Below are 17,096 nucleotides of genomic sequence, written 5' to 3'. Positions count from 1 at the left end.
GGTCAATTCAACAAGAATGCATAACAGTTATAAATATATATGCACCTAACAGCAGAGTCCCAAGATATAAGAAGTAAATATTGACAGATTTCAAGGGAGAAATAGATGGTTCCACATTAATAGAAGGAAATTTCAATATACCACTTTCAATAATGGATAGAACATCTAGAGAATAGATCAATAAGGAAATAGAAGACTTGAATGATACTCTAAACCAGCTAGATTTAACAGGCATATATAAAACACTTTACCCAATAGCAGCAGAATAAATATTCTTCTCTAGTGCACATTGATCATTCTCCAGGATTGACTGTATATTAGGTCACAAAACAGGTCTCAATGAATTTTAATATATTGAAATCATACAATGTACCTTTTCTGACCACAGTAGAAAGAACCTAGAAATCAATAACATGGAGAAATGGAAAATTCACAAATATTTGAAATTAAATGGCATACTCTTAACCAACCAATGTGTTGAAGAGGAAATAAGGAAAATGAGGAAATATATTGAGGCAAATGAAAATGAACCTACCAAAATTTATGGAATGCATCAAATGCAGTGCTGAGAAGGAAATTTATAGTTCTAAATGCTTAAAAAAAAGGAAAATTTCAAATCAGGGACCTAACCTCAAGCCGGAGGATCTAGAAAAAATAAGAATAAATTATACCCAGTGAGCAGAAGAAAGGAAATAAGAAAGAGTAGAGCAGAGATAAATGAGAGAATAAAAAATAATAGTAGAGAGAATTAACAAAACCAAAAGTTGGTTCTTTGCAAAGATCAATAAAATCATCAAACCTTTAGCTACACAAAGAAAAAAGAGAGAGAACACAAATAACTGAAGTCAGAAATGAAAAATGGGACATTACTACTGAACCCACAGAAATAAAAAGGACTATAATAGGACAGTGTAAACAACTGTATGTTAGCAAATTGTATAACAGATGAAATGGACAAATTACTAGAAATGCGCAAACTACACGGCCTCAAGAAAAAAGTGGAAGATTTCAACAAACCAATAACTAGTGAAGAGATTGAATCAGTAACCAAAAAAACCCTTCTAACAAAATCCCTGCTCAGATAATTTCACAGGTGACTTTTATTAATCATTGCAAGAATTAACACCAATCTTACTCAAATTCTTCCAAAAATTGACGAGGAGGAAACATTACCTAACTCATTCTACAAAGCCAACATCCCCCTTATACCAAAGCCAATTAAAGATACCACAAGAAAAGAAAACTACTGAAGAATATCTTTTATGAATATAGATGCAAAAATCCTCAACCAAATCCTAGCAAACCAAATCCAGTAGCACATCAAAAGAACTAGACACCATGATCAAATGGGATTTATCCCAGGTATGCAGGTTGGTTCAACATATGAAAATGAATAAAAGTAATACACAGCATTAACAGAATGAAGAAAAAAACACATGATCATCTCAGTTGATGCCTGTGATGGTTTGAAGCTGTATGTACTCCAGAAAAGATCATATCCTTAAAGGTAATGCATTTCTGTGGCTGTGGACCCATTGGCAAGTAGGATCTCTGGGTGAGTAGGATCTTAAGTTGAGATGTGACCCACCGAATTTAGGGTGGGTCTTAATCCTCTTACTGGAGTCCTTTATAGGAGGATAAAAGAGAGAGAAGGCATAGAAAAAAGCCAGAGAAGCTGAGAGACAAGAACACACACAGAAGCTTGGACAGGAAGCCACTGAACCCAGAAGTTGGAGGCAATGAAACCCAGGAGAGAAGGGGGAGACCAGCAGACAGCACCATATGCCTGGCCATGTGAAAGAGGAGTTGAGGATTGCCAGTAGCCACTCTTCGGAAGAAGGTAGCTTCCTGTCGATGCCTTGATTTGGACATTTTCACTGCCTCAGAATTGTAGACTTGTAAGCTAATAAATCTCTGTTGTAAAAGTCAACCCATTTCTGGTACATTGCATTTCATCAGCTTTGGCAAACTAAAACAATGCAGAAAAGACATTTGACAAAATCCAGTGCCCAATCTTGATTTAAAAAACAACAACAACAAAACAAACAAACAAAAAACACTCAGAAGCAAATTCAAACTAAAAGTTAGATTACCAGGGGCCAGGGTCAGGGTAGGGAAGTTAACGCTTAAATTGTACAGACTTTCTGTTTGGGTTGATAGAAAAGCTTTGGTAATTGATGGTGCTGATTGTAGCAAAATATCATGAATGTAGTTACCACCACTGAATCATATATTTGAATGTGATTAAAATAGGAAATTTTAGGTTACATATATGTTACTAGAATAAAAATTAAAAAAAAAATCCATGGGATGGTACAACACAAACAATGAACCCTAAAGTAAACCATGGAATATTGTTAGTAGTACAGTTATTAAAATGTGCTTTAATCATTTGTAACAAATGTACCACACTAATGCAAGGTTTTAGTAAGAGAGTGATATATGGTGTGCTGGTTTGGAACTGTTATGTATACCAGAAAAGGCCATGTTCTTTTAATCCTATGGGTGCAGACCTATTGTGGGTGGGATCTTTTGATTGGGTTGTTTCAGTTGAGATTTTACCCACCCCATTCAAGGTGGGTCATAATCCTTCACTGGAATCCTTTATGAGGGGATAAAGGACAGAAAAAGTCTAGAGAGCTCAGAGAAGCACTCAGAGAAGTTTAGAGTAAAGCCCTGAAGGAAATCTGAGGACCCATAGAGGAAGCCACTGGAACCAGAACCAAAGGCAACAAAACCCAGGAGCAAAGGACATCGACCATGTGCCTTCCCATGTGACAGAGGTGTCCCAGATGCCAGCAGCCTTTCTTTAGAGTCCAGGTATCATCCTGTTGATGCCTTAATTTGGACATTTTCATGGCCTAAGAACTGTAAATTGTAAGTTAATAAATCCCCATTGTAAAAGTCAACCCGTATCTGTTATATTGCATTCTGGCAGCTTTAGCAAACTGAACATATGGGAACCTTGCATTATTTTTCTGTAAACCTACAACTTCTCTAATTAAACAAACAAACAAAATGATATAAAAGAAATGCACACAGAATTATTTTAATCACATAAAATTCAAAAAGAGTCAAAAGAAACTGTACAGTTTAGTATTACAGCATGGACTTTAAACCTAGGAAGACAAGTAGGAGAACAATTATTTTAAAAGGGTACTAGTTATATGACTGGAGGGCTGCTGGTCATTGTGGAAGAAAGAAGCCATCAGGAAGGGTATACAGAGAGCTTTGAGGAACTGGCATTTACTGGTGAAGGATGCATGAGGATTTATTATCAGTCTTTGAAGTGTACATATATTTTTGTACACTCTTCTGTATGCATGATGTTAAGTGCTATAACAGACAGGTACAACCCCAAGAGCATAGTCAACTGATCTGATATGGTGTGGGTGGTCAGGGGAAGAATGTTTGAGCTGAGTTATTATGATGATGTATCTAAAAGCAGAGTCTGGTGGGGAGACAGGGTGTTGTGTTTGGTGGTAAAGAGAAAAGTAGTTCAAGAAGAAAGTGCATTCAAGATAACGGAGGGAAATTGTCAGATTTGGTGTGGCATGGGAAGGAGGAGTGATAAGACTAAAGTAGTAGAAAGGAGCAGGACATGTAGAACTTGTTAAGAAGCTTGGTCTTTTATCCTAAGAGCAATGTAAACATTTTTAGCACAGTTGGTAACACAGTTGGCTTTATAACAATTGAAATAATTGCAGTTTAGAGAACAGGTTGGAGTGGTACCAGAGCAGATACAAGGAGACCAAATAGGGAGGTGATGTACGAGTTCAGGTGAGAGAGAATATCATGGTAGCTTGTGTTCCATTATGGTGGGCTAGAAGGAAAGAAGTGGACATATTTGAAAGATGTTTAAGACAAGAAATTAATAGGTATTTTTTGGGGAATGAAAAAGGCTGGGGTTGCAGGGCAGATGCAATAGAGGCTTCCTAGATATCTCATCCATCTTCTGTGATTAGCTGCTACAGAGTGAGCAGAGGTATCTGAAGAGAGAACAACAGGATCTCAGGATTTGCTTGGTCAGACTTAACTTACAAACAGAAACTATTTTGATTAACACTATCAGCTATATTTTTATATAAAAGTTTAATGCTTTTTATTCTTGGTTCTTATCAGAGGTATTCCCAAGAAAGAGCCATATGAATTTGATGCCTATATTTGCTATAGCTAGGTTGATGAGGATAGCTAATATACCATTCACTGTGCTCCATATAAAGTTCCACTTTAGAATTCCTTTTAGAATTCAGTGCCTGGAAAAGTATTGCTTTCTCTGAACTGGTGTAATTTCTTCTTTCTACTAATGAAAACTATACAGCTGATCACATGTTTCTTCTTGCCCTGAAAGCCAGGAAATTCAGAGTTGAAATTTGTCTCTCAAGCTAAAATGTTAGATCTTGTATTTGACATATTTTCATTAGTCTCACATTGCAGCTTTTATTTTTTATACTGGGGGGTGGGTAGGAATACCTCAAACCCTTTATATTAGTTTCCTATGGCTGCTGTAACAAATTACCACAAACTTGGTGTCTTAAAACAATACACATTTTTTTTTTCTGTTACAGTTGTAGAGACCAGAAGGCCAAAACTGGTTTCACTGGGCTGAGATTGAGCTGTGTTGGCAAGGCCACCCTCCCTCTGGGGGCTTTAAGAGAGAATCTGTTCCTTTTGCCCCTTACAGCTTGTGGTGGCTGCCAGCATGCCTTGGCTTGTGGCTGCAACATTCCATTCTTTGCCTCCATGTTCACATTGCTCTCTCCTCTCCTGTGGTCAAATTTCCCTTTGCCTTGCTCTTACAAGGATACTTGTGATTGCATTAGGGCCCACCTGGATAATCCAGGATGATCTCCCCATCTAAAGATCCTTAATTTAAATCACATCTATAAAGTCCTTTTTTTGCCATATAAGGTAACATTCACATATTCCAGGGATTAGGATGTCAGTGTCTTCTGGGGAGCCATTATCCATCCTACCTTTGTGAAAAGAAGTTTCATGTAAATATATTTTTTAAAGTAAATAAAAATAAAATACATTGGTATATTTGGGAGATGTGAAATATATCTACTCTTTAATTTGTGTACGGGAAGTAGTACAAATAAAGCAAAGGAATCAAATTCTGGTGTAGCAACTCAATTGATACTTTGAATTCTATCTAGTTTTCTGTTATATTTTCTATTTGAGTATAGCTGGAATAGAGAAATATGTTTAATTTGTAAGACTGATCTTATAGACAGTAACCTTGCTAAAATCTCTTCTTCATTAAGTTTTTAAATGTATACATATGTTTTATACACTCTCTTTATGTATGATATATTTCTCAATAAATTTTTAAGGAATGAAAGGAATGATTTGGATGGTCAGGCAAGTCTTCTGTAAGGCAGTAATGTTTTAGGTGTGATGTTTTGGTTAGGAAATTAGGCAAAGAATGTGAAGTGAGGATAGGGGATTGATTAGAGAAAAGAGTGATCCAAACAGAGGAATAGTATAACCTGTATGTAGGTGATCATATCATCTGCAGTTTTTTTTCTGTCCTCCTTTCTTCATACCTAAAAAAAAAAAAAAAAAAATTGGTCTTATCATATTTGCCAGGACATCCAGTATTACGTTGAACAAGTGATAAAAAGCATTCTCATCTTGGTCCTGATCTTAAAAGGAATGTGTCTAAAATTTCTCCATTTGGTATGATATTCACTGCAGACTATATATATATATATATATATATATATAGATATATATACACACACACACACACACACACACACATATATATACATATATATATATATACACATATATATATATATATATATCCTTTATGGAGTTATGAATGCTATATCTTCTATAGCATTCAGGACAGACAGTAACCTCTGCTTGAACATCCCCTAGGGATTATTTTTTTGACAGCCCCATTCCACCGCTACAGAGTTCCATCACTAGACTGTGAATTTCCCAAGGGCAGGCACTCTTTGACTCACCGTTGTATCCCCAGTGCCTAGTACAGTGCCCAGGACTTAGTGAGGCACTCATTACTTGTTGAATGACTGAATGGAAGGCAAATGATGAATACTTGTTGAATGAATGAATGAAAGTTAACAAATTCTTTTTAAAAGTGAGCCAAAATCTGACTGCTTTCTATATCCCTTATATATGAGTTGAGCTCATTATACTGCCTTTGTCACCTCATTCCAGCACCTAGCACAGTCAATCATTTGACATACGAAGGAATAAATGAATGAGTCAATCACAGAACATTCTGCCTCTTGCTATTAGAGTTTGCTCCAAAAGATTCACATCTGTCTGAACTGAAGCCAGGTGGTTAAAGATGATTTAATCAGGACAAAAAAAATACTCTCTTTAATGGCATAATTGCCTATTTCATTTTCTCTTTAAAGTTGGCCATTCATCTCATGGCACTGACTTTCAGTTTATATATGTTGTCCATGAAGTGTTGAAAGTAGTTATTCTGAATTAAGACCACTACTTACAAGGGATTATCTTAAAAATGTGACTCCATGATTCAGAATTCCAAGGTTAAATTGGAGAGGGATTGGGTGCAAGCTTAAAGTTTACATCCAAAAAGACAGCCTTGAATGGCCTGAGTAAGGACGTATGCAGATTTCTGTTATTGGTGAATAACTGGAGAAGTTGGTTATTGTAAAACAGGCAATTAGGTAAGACTATCTTAGTGGTTTGACATACTTTATTGTAGCTCTAATACTATATGTACTTCCTGTTTCAAAGGGATTTCACTTTGTAAGTTGATTAATTAAAATAATGATTAAATATTACATTATTTAATCAAAAATTGATTACTTTTTCTGACTTGAAACTCTGCTCAAAAAACCTTTATTGACACCCTTTACCTACAGAGTAAAGGCTAATTTATTTAGCCCTAGCCAGCTTTGCCCACCTCCATTTTCACCATGAATACTGTCCCAGCTACATGTAGCAGGATGTTATAATATGAGTCTTTCTATCATGGAATTTTTGGTAGAAGCCATAGAAACCAGACCACCTAAGCAGGGCTTGCTAAAAGATGTAAAACCAGTGTGGTAAGCCACCCTAGGATATAAAATAGAGGTGGAAGAAGTCAGAGGAGGACTATTTTGGAGAAAGTGATAGATAGGCATACATTCTGGGGCCCTTTGTTGTGGGTGGATGAAGCATTCATCCCTTTTCCCCTTAAGTCAGGTGAGCAAAAGGGCTTCCAGGGAGCATTCAGGGACTGGGTGGGACCTGAAAGGAAAGACACCATTGTTGACTCTTGGATCCAAGACTGTAAAGCAAAAAGCGAGAGTTGGCTTTGGGAGCAGGCTGTATGACCTCTAAAGACAAGGAAAAGGTGTATAGGGGTCTAGCACAAGGGAGCCAACTGGGGTCATCTTAAAAGAGACTCCATCTGAAAGGATCACCTGCAGGAACATTATGATCCGAGTAGAGAGGCTGGCCACTCAAAGGCCAGGGCTGAATAGGAGTCATGAGCAGACCACTGGCGATAAGCGTTGCTAGCTTCACACATAGAATTTGGGGGATGGAGGGAGTCCCCAGTGGGGACTTTGTGGTGAGTCACTAAAAGCATATTATGAGAGGTCAGATGTGGACATGAACCATATGCTGAGAGCATATCGAAGCCAGATAACAACCCTAACAGTCAAGGAAGACCTTCCCTAGGCAACTCATCCCTCTGTGTGGAGGAGCCCAAAGCAGCGGCCAGCGAGCCAGCAGAGGAGAAGGTGGGACAAGGAAAGAGAGAAGCAGCCTAGCAAGTCCCCCATCTCCATGTTTGCTTCTACTCCTGAAATAGGCTGTAGCTAAGGGAGGGAGACATTTTCAGTTAGATGAGACTGGAGTATTGATTATTACAACGGATTGTACCATTTAATGCCTGAAAGTGGTCCAAGGACATTTTATGGAATACTGTGGAATATACTTGAAATTTTATCCCAGAAATGAGAAAGAACATGAACACAGAACAAATTTATCAGGAAAGAGAATAAAGTTGTTCCCCCTCCCCCCCCCCCGTATACCCATGACTGTAAAGGTCCTTCAATAAACTGGTGCAAACACAAAGCTCTGGTGATTCTCCCCTCTTTCTTCTAAAATCCATAATTCTCTTTCTCTCCTGAACTATATAAGGCTACAATGTACTTAATAGCTCCCTTCTAAAGAACAGGAGAGAGGGAACAAAACTTCTCCAGAATGTCTCCATGTTCAAACTTCGCCATTAAAATAACCTTGGAACATTTGTTTCCATCATCAGTGACCTCATGTTACCAAATCTGCTGGTCAATTCTCAGACCTCTTCCTACTGGATCTGTCAGCAGCATTGGGCAGAACTGATCCCTTCCTTCTTGAAACACACTCTCCACTTGCCTTCCAGGACTTTCTCTTGATTCTTCTCCTTTAATAGAGTCTTTGGTCTCATCATCTAAGACCTCCTCATGGCACAGTTTCTAAATTTGGGGATGCCTTAAGCCTCTATCCAAGACCTCTTCCCCACTCAATTCACCCTCACTTCTTCAGTGATCTATCTCATTGAGACTCATAGTTTTAAAAAACTGTCTAGAGACTGTGGCTCCCAAGCATATATCTCCAACCAGACCTCTCCCCTGATATCAATTCTAATATATATAACTACCTAGTCAATATTTCTTTTTTATTTTATAATAGATACCCAAAATTTAACATCGAAAACCAAATTCCTGATTCCTCTTACCCACTCCGCAATCTGCTTTTCCCAGTCTTTCCTAGAGCAGTAAAGAGCACTTCTATTCTTGTAGTTGCCCAGGCCCAAACACCTTGAAAACATTCTTAGTTCTTCTCACTTTTTCACATCCCATCAATAAATACATACTGTCAGTTCTGCCAACAACTTATACTAAGAATCCAGCCACCTTACTTCAAGCCACTGTGATTTCTCTCCTGGTTTATTGGAGTAGCCTTCTGACTAGTCTCCCTATTTCCAGCCTTACCCCTATAGTCTATTGTCACAGCAGCCAGGGAGGTACCTTTGAAGTGTGACTCACATTATGTCATTCCTCTGCTCAAAACCGCTCAGTAGTTTCCCATTTCACTGGCAGTTAAAGCCAGTGTTCTTAAAAAAGAGCCAAAAAAGCTCTCTAAGATCTGGTCCTGTTACTTGTCTGCCTTGTTTATCATTTTTCCTCTTGTTCATGCCACTCCAGCTGCTCCAAGACTGTGTTGTCCATATACAAGAGCAAGCACACCTCTACCACAGGGCCTCTGCACTTGCTCTTATTGCTGCCTGTATCACTCCTAATCACATCATTCCCTCCTTCCTTCAGGTTTCTGCTCCAATGTAACCTCATCAAGGGGCTGGAGTTACAACCCTGAATAAACAAAGTGCTGCCTTCATGGAACTTATAGTTTGGTGGGAGTGGGTGATAGAAAATAAACATTCAAATACATAGTATGTCAGCTAGTGATAGTGCTATGAAGAAAAATGAAGCAGGATAGGGAGGGTAAGTAGTATGGTGAGGGAACATGTTATTTCAATACAGGGTGGTCTGAGTAGGCCTTATTGATGAGGTTTTGAACAAGATATCTGCTCTACAACAAAGGAAGCACTACAGGCAGGTAGGAGAAGACAGGAGAGAGAGGTTTGGAGAAGAGTGTAGATATGAAGACTATCAGTAAGGGTAAAAAGAGAGAGAGAGGAAAAAACGAAAATAGAATAAGATCTGACATTTAAAATCCAAAAGACAAAATGGTAGACAGTAGACATTACATAGAGTGAAATTAGCCAGAAGCAAAAGGACAGATACTATATGGCCTCACTAATATGGACTAACATTGATGAGCAAAATTTGAGAGTTGAGAACATAGGTTATGAGATAGAAGGAGGTTAGAGATTGGGCATTTGATGCTGAAGTAGTACAGAAGGTTCATCAGGATTGATTGTATAGATCCAGAAAGAGAATGGATAGCATAGTAGTGTGCGATGGTAACACAGTATTGTAAGTACTCTGAACAAAGATAAGTGTGAGTATGGTTGAAAGAGGAAGGCAAAGGGCATGTATGACACCAGAAGGAAAGATAGAAGATAAAGACTGGGATTGTATAACTTAGAGAAACCTAGAGTGATCAATGATGGTGATTAAATGTACAAATCTAAGAATGTTTTTAAATGAGGGAGAACAAATGAATGTCAATATCACAAAGTGTTGAAAATTGGAAAGTAAGGGAGAAAAATGCAATCAATGCAAACTAGAGTCTGTATTTAATGGTAACATTGTAAGATGCTTCCATTAATTGTAACAAAGGCAATATACCAAAGCTAAATGTCTATAAGAGGACGTTATAAGGGAGTGATATGGGATCCTTGGTGGTGGGTGATGTTGTCTGACCTTTTTCATTGTATTTTATTTTTATTTTTCTTCTATCTTTTGTATTTTTATTCTTATTTTTCTCCTTTTCCTCATTCTTTGGGAAAGAGATGGAAATGTCATCATGTAAATTGTGGTGATGAATACATAATTATGTGATTTACTTAGGATGGATTATATGGTGTGTGAATAAAACTGTTAGGAAATAAACAGAGGGATGCAAGTGCTGGAGAAAATGTGTAGAGAGGGAATGTACCTATACCCTGTTGGTAGGGAAGTAGAATGGTGGAGCGCAGCTGGAGGATAGTGTAGTGGTTCTATAGGAAGCTAACTATGGGATTGGCATAGGGTCCTGCAACCCTGCTATTGGGTATATTCTTGGAAGAACTGAGAGCAGGGACATGAGTGGACATTGCACGCTGGTGTATATGGCAACCATATTCACGATTCATAATGGATGGAGGTGACCTAAGGTACATCGAATGGTGAACTGTGGTGTATACATACAGTGGAATACCAAGTGGGGGCAAGAAGAAATGAAGTTGTGAGGTATACATCTAGGTGAATGGACCTTGAGCACAGTATGTTGAGTGAAATAAGCTAGAATCGACTAACTGTAATGTGCAAACTCTGGAAGCAGAGGTTATCAGGGGAAGGCTTATGGTAAAGGTTCCTAGATTGTAAGCTCTTACAGCAGTCACATCTGTTCATGAGTTGCAGTGATTGTCTCTAAATTCTGAGATGCTGAACTCTGTGTAGAACCTGGTCAGTCCCTGTAACTTCGAGTATCTGTGTGACACCTGAGATTCAGAGCCAGAGTTCAGCAGCTATGAATATCAGCATTAACCCATACAGCAAATGTTAAAAAAAGCTGAAAAAGGGATCAGAATTCAATTAGAGATATGAACGAAATGGACTTGATTAGAACTAAGGTAAACTAGACTAAAGGGTAAAGGATGATATTTACTGTGTTTTAAAACCTCAACTTCTGTGTGAGACCAAAGGAAGAGATGTTTGTTTGGGGGAAAATGTGGAAACAATAAACTTCCCCACCTGGGAAATTCCTTGTATTCTCACAAGCACTGGGGACTACCATTGTAGTAGGCCAAGTCCTCAATCTTATGAAGCTTGTTACTGCAGAGGAGAGGCTAAGTGTACTTATAATGGTGCCTAAGAGTCATCCCTAGAGAACCTCTTTTGTTACTCACATGTGGCCTGTCTCTCTCAGCAGGTAAACTACTGCCCTACCCCCGTACATTGGACATGACTTCCAGGGGTGTAAATCTCCCTGGCAACGTAAGTCATGACTCCCAAGGATGAGCCTGGACCCAGTATCGTGAGATTGAGAAATCCTCTTGACCAAAAAAGGGGAAGAGAAATGAAACAAAATAGTTTCAGTAGCTGAGAGATTTCAAGTGGAGTTGAGAGGTCATTCTGGAGGTTATTCTTATGCATTATATAGATATCCTTTTTTAGTTTTTAGTGTACTAGAATAACTAGAAGGAAATACCTGAAACTGTTGAACTACAATCCAGCATCCTTGATTCTAGAAGATGATTGTATAACTGTATAGCTTACACCAGATGACTGTATGATTGTGAAAAGCTTGCAGCTCACACTCCCTTTACCCAGTGTGTAAATGGATGAGTAGAAAAAAGGGGGATAAAAAGTAAATGAATAATACAGGGGGAAAAGGAGTATGAGATGTTTTGAGTGTCCTTTTTTTACTCTTATTTTTATTTTTATTCCTATTATTTTTTGGAGTAATGAAACTGCAAAAAAATGTGATGAATGCACAACTATATGATGATACTGTGAAAACTGATTGTACACTTTGGATGATTATATGGTATGTGAATATATCTCAATAAAATTGCATTAAAAATATCCTATGCATTATTTGAAACTCCCATTTCCATATCAACTTCTCTGTGATGCTATCATGATCAGATATAATTGCTCTTTCCCCAGAATGCATAGCTTTTGATTGTATTCCATTTTCATTAAGTTCGTGTTCTTAACCCATACATTGTACTGTCTCTCTCAGATCTATGTTCCTTCTTGATTTTTAAGTTTTTTAGAGGTGACTAACTCAGCAACTGCAATTCCTTCTAATGTAGAATTTTAGAATAGCTGTCCTTAAACTCCATACAACATAATAAATCCTCAGTTTGGAATTTTCACTCATTGCCACCTCATATATTGTCCCTTCTCTTTCTCTTTTTCCTTCTTCTTTTCCTCATTTTTCTTCTCCTCTTTCTTCATCATAAAAAGAAAAAAATTCCAAGCACATACTGTATGTCAGTCATTTTCTTTAAACTTATTTCATTTACTGGGTTAGGCAAAACCCACCTCTTCCATTGTGACTAGAGCTAGTGAGCAGTCTTTCACTGTCAATTTAATAGTTGAAATGCCCCTGACTCTTTATATTATAAAGCTAAATGCTGACAGTCAGTAATGAGTTTGATAAACTTTTCATCTAATGTATACAGTTTAATGACATTGGGCTATTGAGCACATGAAGTCATTTTATATCTTCCCTGAATTGATTTGGGTAATGAGGCAGATTAGTCACCTTAGCTCTGCAGCTGCCTAATAAGATCCCTATTAGGTTTTTGGCTAAAAAGGTAATATTTCTTGAAAAATCTTGGAAAAGCTAAAAATGTAAAAATGAACTAATGTATCTTTTTTTTTTTTTTTGCATTTTTTACCTCCTCCCTATTTTCATTCCTTGAGATTATTTGCATGAAGAATTTCATTAGCATCTCTAGTTGGAAACCTCTTTACTGGACAAAATTGAATTTGAAAATCAGATTATCTCACCACTTCTATATCAATAATATCTTTTTATTTAGGCGAAATTTCATATAGCATACAATTAAGCACTTTAAAGTATGTAAGTCTGTGACATTTAGTGTATTCACAGTGATATGCAGCCACCACTGCTGTAGTTTCAAAACCTTTTCATCACTCCAGAAGAATACCCTATACCCTTTAAGTCTTCACACCCAAATAACCCCTACCCTCCAGCCCTCAGCATCCACTAATCACCTTTCTGTTTCTATGGATTTGCCTATTCTGGATATTTCATGTAAAAGGGATCATAGCATATGGTGACCTTTTGTGTCTGGCATCTTTCATTTGGCGTAATGTTTTCAAGATTCGTTCAAGTTGTAGCACTTATCAGCACTTCAATCTTTTTAAGGCTGAATAATATTCCATTGTATGAGTTTACCACATTTTGTTTGTGCATTCATCCATTGATGGACATCTGGGTTGTTTTTACCTTTTGGCTCTTGTAAAGAATGCTGCCATAAACATTTCATGTATAAGTTTATATGTAGATGTGTGTTCAACAGCACATATGGGCATTTGCTGAGGGCATATGTGCTTTATTGGGGGTGGGGGGTTGGCAAGGGTGTAAGGAAGGTTGATGGGGAATAGTCCTAGCTGCCCTGGTCCACGTGGGAAGACACTAGTCAGTCACAAAATCACAGGAGCACCACGCACACCTGGCTGTTTGCCTGGGAAACACACACACGAGCCTGGGGCAGGTCCCCTGTGTATTCATCATTTAACTATACATTATGAGGCTATACATGAGTTAATTACAAAAGAGTCATATTTCTAAAAGTCTGTACACACATTTGAAAAATTCACAAAATTGCCATCTATGTATCACAAGTTGCTAGGCCAACATATTAAAAATGGAATATTATACATTTCTCTTCTCAATTCTTCTCAAAAGAATTAATATTTTTAAAGCACACATGCTACTCTTCTTAGCAGCCCAGTCCTCCTTCAGCCCTCAGAGGTCTCGAGCCATGAATGGGCCTGGCCAAGGGACAGGAATCCAGCCCACAGTGCAGAACAGGATGCTAGAACACAACAAAGGGAAGATATCTTTGGCTAAAACTTTGGAATTAAATTAAAAAAAGGCAGCCCCCCAGGTTGGAGTAGAATGGGAGCACAGGTGAACCTGAAGGCTCCAGTAGGGGTGAGAACCAGACCTGGGCATGTTCCAAATGTCACAACCAAGTATTACAGACATGCTATGTGCTTGTCTGTGTCCTCAGCCACAGAAAGAACCCAAATTTTCCCAATATGTGGGGAACAAAGTTGCCATCAAGGAGACAGGACCCTGCCTGTCAAAAGCCCCTGGGTCCAGGTATCAAGGCCCAGAATTTGTGCTTCTCTGTGTAGTGTGGTGCTGGCAGGCTGAAGACAGAACAATATCTGGGCCCCTCACCCCACAACAGAGCACCTAGCCCGAGCATCACAACAGCCCTTCAACACTGACAAGATGTCCAAGAAAACCCACAGAGGGCACATCAAAGCCCACTGAGCAGGATATGATGCAAAGTTCCCTGAGGCAGAGGGACATGAGTGGTGATGTTCCTAGGGGAGCTCCCCTGTTCTCAGGTGGGCACCAGGCCTAGGAGGGCCATACAAGGTCACCGAGGCAGTGTGGTTGTTCTGCATGACCTAAAGATCATCCACTGAAGCCCAAAGCAGAATGTGGACCCAAATGGATTGGTGTTGTTTGGGAAGATGACCTGCATAGGACAACGGACTTCTCCACAGGGTGGCCCAGGAGCTCCTGGATGTTGCCCCACTTGCTGTAGGTTGTGCATGTTTCTAACTCACCATCTGCATTTTCTTTTTTTATGGCTAGTGGCATCTTGAACTCACAGGGTGATAAATGTTAAAATTATAATGCCCAGGGTAATTGGTGTGTAGGACAAACTTCTTCACTTTGTGTGTATTTGTGTCAAAGAGATGTCCACCCTGAGTGTGAAGTAGTTAAAAAAGTAGTCGTTGAACTTAGATGGAACTTGCTTATGAGGGGAAGGAGAATGAATTTTCATCTTGTCTTCTGATTTATAGAAGACCTTGTGTGGAGAGCCAAGCATACTAAGAACACCTTGGCAGGAATCACAAAAATACACCGAACGTTCAAATTCCCATATCTTGGCATCTGCTAATAGGCCAGGTCCACAACTTGTGGCAACTAGATGAAGTTGTAAACCTGAGGGTCCATTTGCATCTCGAAGAACACCTACATTCTCAGTGTACACATTGCCCAGGAAACAGCTCAGGGCATCACAGGAACCTTGATATCCTGCAGGCTATTTCTGCCATAGATATACGTTCATTTCACAGTTGCTCCATGGGGTATCTGGAGAGAAGCTAGACCATGGGGAAAATTGGGCTTGTACTTAAGAGCCTCAGTCTATGAGGCTCCTGAAAAGAGAAAGACAGTCCTCTGAAGTTGAGATGGAAGAGCTGCTCAGTGGAGTTGTACACTCCAGGATGGGTTGCGCTGAAAGACTGGTCAATCTGCTCAGTTGTTGGAGCTTTGGATTGAGAGTTAAAATGCACTCTGCGATATTTTAATTTTACATTAGTCAAGTCCTATACTTCAATCACCTTAAGTCCCTGATTGAAAGCATCAGACAGTAGTTTGATCCCATCCTGAATCAGGATAAGAATGAGGTCAAGCCTTAGAGGAGACAGTTAACTGTAGAGAACCTGGGCATTTTGATGATGCGACAGTGCTTCTGAAGAATGGCCACCACCTGAGCCAGAGGCTTTCCTCCCCAAGTGCGCCTTGCTGAGGCCTAAGGCGAAAAAGGAGTCTGGGCCCAATGGGGCAAATGACTGGTGGATCTGGCCGGTCCGAACTGGCATCTGGAGCCCAGCGTGAATTCCCATCACTCGTTCATTCCCCAGAGGGCACTCTGGCACCACCTCCAGATCCAGCATTGGCTCGACTTGCCAGGCCGGGGCAGTGTCCCTGCGGCAACACAGACAGAACTGGAGCTCACTGCCAGTATCTGGGGCAGTGGAGGCAGTGGCGGCGGTAGGAGCAACTTACTACCATGTTTAACTTTTTGAGGAACCACCAAACTATTTTCCATGCAGTTATACCATTTTACTTTCCCACCAGCAGTGTAGAAGGGTTCTTATTTCTCCATATCCTTGCCAACACTTGTTATTTTCTGTTTTTTTTTTTTTATTATAGACATCCTAGAGGATGTGAAATTGAATAATATCTACAACAGCTACCAACTCTGTAATAGCATGAAAATTATTTCTGAACAAGCAGTATTGGAGACCTGGAAGAAACCTTAAGATCAACCAATTTAGTAGTCTTACTACAGATGACAAAATTGAGGCCCAGAGAGGAAAATGGTCTTGGTCAGTATCTCTAGGCTCATAATAGATTGAATTATGTTTCTCTTCTCTTTTCATTGCCCCTACAATAATGTCTTCCAAATCCTTAGTGCAGCTGAGAAACCTCTGTGACCCCATATTGTGCTATTCTCCCTCACATTCTCTCTCCTCCAGCCATGCTTTAAAACACAATAGTAGCTCTGCCGCTTCTGCCTCTATACCCTCTACCCTTCTCCTGCCTAACTCTGCCTTAGCCTTCTAATCTCAGCTCAGGCATCTTTCTTTCTGAAGTATTTGCAGTAAAGAGGGTGCAGCATCTGTGTGGTCCATGGTGCATACCTCTATCACAGCACATTTCCTTCTATGTGTGTCATTAATTTCCTGGGTTTATGTCTTACTACAGGAAGCCTTCCTATGCAACATCTTGCCAGAATTAAACCTTTAAACTGAGTGGGGCTTTCTCTGGCTCATTCCACAGAAGACCAGTAGTATGAAGGCTTTGGGGGAGTATAAGAGCATTTCTTACTTTCATATATATCCCTTCTCAGTATTATCCCAACAGAAAATGCG

The 17,096-nt window shown here is 39.2% G+C and overlaps 1 protein-coding gene and 1 pseudogene across 9 annotated transcripts in view; one reads left to right on the top strand and one right to left on the bottom strand.

The window, feature by feature from the left end:
* Positions 1-17,096, top strand: part of FGGY (FGGY carbohydrate kinase domain containing) — a 472,286-nt gene that overhangs the window by 301,693 nt on the left and 153,497 nt on the right. The gene's annotated exons all lie outside the window — the stretch shown is intronic.
* On the bottom strand, positions 14,748-16,115 carry LOC119527246 (annotated as a pseudogene).

This window comes from Choloepus didactylus, chromosome 2 (genome assembly GCF_015220235.1).
Source record: "Choloepus didactylus isolate mChoDid1 chromosome 2, mChoDid1.pri, whole genome shotgun sequence".
Lineage (NCBI taxonomy): Eukaryota > Metazoa > Chordata > Mammalia > Pilosa > Megalonychidae > Choloepus > Choloepus didactylus.
This window is presented reverse-complemented; position numbering and strand designations above follow the sequence as displayed.